Raw genomic sequence first — 6000 nt, 5'->3', positions numbered from 1 at the left:
GATTTCCCTCCAAATGATCTCATGATGTCACTTCCTGTATGATGATGTCATTAAGGAAGCAGATTTTGTTATTTGATACATAATACTAACAGGGTTAAAAGTGATTTTGAAGGAAGAACATAGAAATTGTTTAATAATTAAAACAATATTCACAAGAAAAATTTGTTTGATACCTTTTGATCAGGGGACATATAAAAAAAATGTCTTTTTAAAAATGATAAAATTATCTTCTGTGTTTCACTTTTTTGTAGAACAGGAAACAAGGGGAAATAAATTAATAAGATATTTTAATATTGTTATCTAGACTAGTAGGCCTTTATTAAGACATATTTAATGGGGACATGAAAATATAAAATATATAATATATGATTAGTCCCATCCAATTTTAGGAAATATCAGCATTTGAAACTTATTTAATTATGATTTTTACTGTATTATTTTGCACTGTAAGTCTTTTTTAATTAGCTGGACCAAAAAATAAAAATACAATTATATATATAGCATGATTTTATGATACAGAATCTTGACAAACAGATTTTCCCAGAGTCATGTTGAAATATAATATATATATATTATATCTATATGTCTGGAGGTTGCTAACATGGTCCCAGAGTAAACTGACTTTGCTTTAACACAAGTATGTCATTATTACAGTATCTCATGAACCCCTGCAGTTCCATTAAGAACCTCTAGGGGTTTGTGAACACCTACTTCAGACCCTGACCTAGACCTCTGAAAGGAAAGCAGAGGTGCCAGCGAAGAGAGAAACACACACACACACACACAGAGAGAGAGCCAGCTGCCACATGTCCGCTATTAGCTAAGTGCTGGTGTTTATGGTCTGCACTGTGTTGCTCTTAAGTGGCGATTATGTCACTAACCAGCTCGAGACGGGGAAGCACTTCACACTGGGGTAAACAGTAACCAGGCAATGAAAGGCCATCGACTGCGAGGAGCACGCATGACCTGGCCATTCCCATATGGAAATAATGTCACTCCTAAAGAGCACAACTTCATTGGTTCTGGAAAGAGACCATTTTATAATGTTGAATTAAGAAAATAGATTTGTTGTGATGGACTGATCCCTCACTCACATTCCTCTTTCAATATGGTTCACATTTCTCAACCCGTACTAAATGCACCGTGAATCATCTGTCGTCATAATCATAGACTGCAGACTATTGATCTATATAAACACTTGCATCCTCAGGGGCTTGATTTCTGTCACATTCACAAACTCAGACCATTGACAAAATGAATGCTGAAGCCACAGACAATTGAAAGCGCTCGGCGGAAAACTTTAATTACTCTTGCTCGTGAATCTATGCGACAGACTTCCATTTGCTAACCATTAACTAAGCCAGATTGAGATCATCTTCCAAACCGACGTCTGCTTGTCCTCCACTGAAGTTCAAACCACACAGTTGTTGAGTTGAATGGATTTATAGCTGCTGCGTTTCAGGCTTATCAAAGGAACCGGGGGAAAGTGTCTTACCAGAAGTCGACACTTCTCACCAGCCATTTTATTGACGCATCTGACACGTTTCTGAATGAGACCGAATATTCAACGTGATTTCGTGTGAAACAATAAATGTGAGGCAAAAAAGAGCAGGAACATGCGCTGAGAAAGTAAATAGGGTTGATTTTGATGTGTGTTGACTTTAACAGTCGCAAACATGCATGCAGAATTCCAAATGAAACAAGGAACATTGACGTCGTTGACAGACACAGCAAATGTGTCATCAACATCATAAATCATTTTTGATGAATTTCATTCGTCCAGCACAAACTCTTCAGTTCATGGGCCAAAACCTTTCAGTCCATCAGTGCTATAAAACATCTAGACATTCATAACTTCCATGTCTTTTCACTTTTTCTAGCACAAACGTCTTAAAGCTCAGAGGGGCCCTCGTGAAAAAAAATAAGTGCACTTAATAGTCCTTAATGCACACTTGTAGTGTGCTTCAAATATTAAAAGTCTGTTTTTAAAACACTGTACTTGCAGATAATGTTATATTAATTAATAAAAAATCCACTTATGTGTACCTAAAGAGTTTCATGACTATATTTCTTAACACACTTAAGTACACTTAAAAGTGTATTTTGTAATGATGTCAACTTTGAGTTATTTTGTAAATGATTATTTTAATAATCATTTGTTGTGCTTTAATGATGTACACTGTTATTTTTGTATCATTGAGATTATAGTTTTATAATAGATTGTTATGCAATTATTAATATTTTGAATCAGTTTTTAATTTTTATATAAGTTACACTAAATTAAAATGATAAATGTTTAATTGGCAGATAGCTCAAATAAATCTTTCATTTATTTTATTTTATTTTAGTCAATGTTTATTTTATTTATAGCAATTACATTTTGTTAATGGTTTAAATTTTAGTTTCAGGTTTACTTATTTTAGTACATCAAAGTATTAACCTTGATTTTGATGTGTTGACTAACATACTAAATCACATATAAATTACAATTATATATATTTATACAGTATTATAAATAAATAATTATTCTGTGTGTGTGTGTGTATGTATTTACCGTCATTACAAATATATTATAAGTAATATATTTAAATATATTTATTTAAAAGTATACTATAAATGTATATTCAGCAGTGCACCATGTTTCAAAGATGACTTATGCAATTATAAAATTACATATGAAGATGGGTCACTCTTAAGTTCCATTAATTGCACTTTAACTAATACACTTTCATTTACTTGCGAGTGACATGCAATGAAGTGTCTGTAAACATTCTGTTTGCAGACAGGGTTTTTTAATTTAAAGCATATTTGTTTTGTAATAAATTATGCTAAGTGTACTTGTCTGTGTCCCCCATTCGGTTTGTTTTTCCATCAGTGGTGGTTTCTTGCAGTTAGTGCTGGGCTGGGTTGAGGTGTTGAGCCCAGCGAGGGCCTGGACGTCTGCCTAGAACCACATTCGCTGAGCCTGCGTCTGTGTCAGCCGGGAGCCCGGGACAAAGCACCTTTTCAGCACTCGCTCTCCTTCAGACTCACTTCTTTCCCCCTTCACTTTGATCCAGTAAATTTATAATTATCATGTTTCCATTACATCTTTCATCCTCCACAGACTGATGGGTGAGGATGGCTGTGTTCAAGGCGTACCTTTTAGATCAGCATCACTTCTTTAAGAAATGGTTCACACGGAATGAAAATCCAGTCATTATTTACATTTTTAACCTTATATCATTCCAAATATATATAGTCTTTTTTTCTTTCTGTGGAACACAAAAACCTAATGCATCTCATTTTTACACAGACAATTTATAGTGACCACATCTATCAAGTTTTCTATCAACTTATCCCATAATATCTGTTACAAGAACAAAAGCAGAAAATCATTTAAAAGAAAACGTAAAAAAAAAAAAAAAAAAAAACTTTTATTATTATTCACTTATTATTATCTCAGTTTTAGTTTTAGTAATTTCAGTTTTTCAAATTTCGATTTTAATTTGTAGTTAATTTTTTGCGTGTCATCAAGATCAACATATCCTTAATGATTTTTCAGCTTAAGGGTTAGGGTTAGGGTTAAAAAAAAGTTTAACTTAACAACACTGATTTGTAGCAGACAAAACTGTGAACCTTGGATTCTCTTAAATAAAAAAAATAAAAAAAAGGTGCATGAAACTTTGTTTATTGCAATTTCTGTTTAAATAATAATAAAATAACTATAGAGAATAGGGAGAATATTTTTTTTATAAATTAAAAATGTAAAATGTTATTTATCATTATTTTTTTTTTATTATTATTATTATTATTTATTTATTTTTTTGCATGAATTACTCCTTAAAAGACCTCTCTTTTTTTGACAATTTCAGAACAAGTTACAGTTATTTATTTATTTTTTGGCTACTCTGTTCAGCCTAGGGCACTTGAACAAGAAACAACAGAAAGAGGTAAAGAAAGTTAGGGGCGACTATAGTTGGAAACTGAAATGAGCGTTTCTTGCCAGGACAAGATGGGAGAAGTTCTTGTCCTCACAGGTAGACGGCATTAAGTCACAGCCAGGAAGAAAACTGATTTAATTACATTCTAACCCCAAGACAAGCACAGACATTCCTGAGTGTTTGGAAGGGCAGCTCCTTCAACCTGCAGCCGGCAAGCTAATTATCCACACAATAGACACTGTGTCCAGGTAAATTACTTTAGATATTGAGATTTAGCTGAGGGGAAAATTGCAGGGAATGGGAGCGGGAAGGAGGTCATCCTTTTCTTATATAGTGTTGGATCATCCTTATGTTGCGGATTCTTTGGCTCATCTGTTTTCCTGCTCAAATAAGCAGCTGTCTCTGATCTGTGAGCTACAGACTAATTAAGTCATGCTAAAACTGAAGCCGCCTCGAAGCCAGTAAATATCACTCAAAACATTCTAAAAATAAATAAATAAATAAAAAGTGAGGAATCAAGTACCAGTTTTAATTTTAGAATGTATACAGTACAAAGTGATTTTCATGATTTATGGTTTTGTTTAGAGTCACCAGTGCTAATGTTAACATTAAAGGGGGGGGTGAAATGCTATTTCATGCATACTGAGTTTTTTACACTGTTAAAGAGTTGGATTCCCATGCTAAACATGGACAAAGTTTCAAAAAATAAGTTGTACGTTTGAAGGAGTATTTTTGTTCCAAAAATACCTCTTCCGGTTTGTTTCGGAAAGTTTCTTTCGAGTATGGCTCTGTGTGACGTTAGATGGAGCGGAATTTCCTTATATGGGTCCTAAGGGCACTTCTGCCGGAAGAGTGTGCGCTCCCATAGAGCAGAGACATTCACTGATCAAAGCGAGAGCGAAATCACAAAAGAAGTGTGTTTTTGGTTGCCAGGGCAAGACAACCCTGCACAGATTACCCAAAAAAACATACCTCAACATAAAGCTTTTACATTTCTCTTGGGTAGAAGATCTCTGTACTAAAGGAAAACTATAAACGGGGTGCAAATTATGAGCAATTGGGAAAAGAAACTAAGTGATTTTCTTGAAAAGTGCATAATTTCTGTCACACCAAACAGAATTGCTAAAATAATTATTGTTTTCAAACACGCTCAGTGTGCACTTCCGTCAATGGTCAGGCAAACTGATAGTCCCGCCCCCAAATTCAACAAATGTACTGTTTTTAAAAGACCACAGAGATACAGTAGTAGTAGAATTCCTTTAAAAAAATGAATTGATATTGCTATACTTTCCCCCATTACACTCACCCCCCTAAACCTCACTCCCATCCGGGTCATGGCACCAATGTAACCCCTCTCTCCCATGTCCTCACTGCCACACCTCGTTCTTGTTCCAAGTTTGTCTCGATCCCAGGTCTCTGGCATGGGAGGCAGAAGCACTAACAAGGAGGCTAAATGACTGCAGACTGAAACCTACTCACTGGCCTCCATTACACATATATTTCCATAACAGATATCCATGCGAGCACTATTGAAGTGGAGATTTCTGGCTCAGTTTGAGAAAAATACACACATCTTTTAAGATTATCCTAATGCACTAATTTAGGTTGTGTGAGACAGTCCTCTGAAAGAGTTTGCAAAGATATGAAAGCATCTGAATCAGGTGCCCAACGTGATGTGGTTTACGTTACTGATTAACTTTCTCCCAGCTTCCCGTGTGTTATCTGTGAGTGTGGGTCCGTCTTGCCCGCTCACACCCGACTCATGTTGACATTCCAGAGGACTGGGCCTTGTGCAAACAGCCTCTGACAGATGGAGGCTATGAGAACCAGTAGATTGAGATGGCAGTCAGTGCTCTGATGAGCCTTCTCACGTATTTCAACAGCTGTGAGCTGAAAAACGTTGTGACAGATGCTCATCACAGTCTATCATTTAGGAGATCCTTCTAGATGGTAAGGAGTAGTAATGAGGTCTGAATGCTGCAGTCACTGAAGTTCATGACAGGTCTCAGTCACCATAGTTTTTATTTTATTTTTTCAGATGGGGGGAAGGTTTTGTTCTTGTGAGTGGTGGCACTGG

The sequence above is a fragment of the Carassius gibelio genome, chromosome A13 (genome assembly GCF_023724105.1).
Source record: "Carassius gibelio isolate Cgi1373 ecotype wild population from Czech Republic chromosome A13, carGib1.2-hapl.c, whole genome shotgun sequence".
Taxonomy (NCBI): Eukaryota; Metazoa; Chordata; class Actinopteri; order Cypriniformes; family Cyprinidae; genus Carassius; species Carassius gibelio.
The sequence above is the reverse complement of the archived record's forward strand: the minus strand, read 5'-3'. Positions refer to the sequence as shown.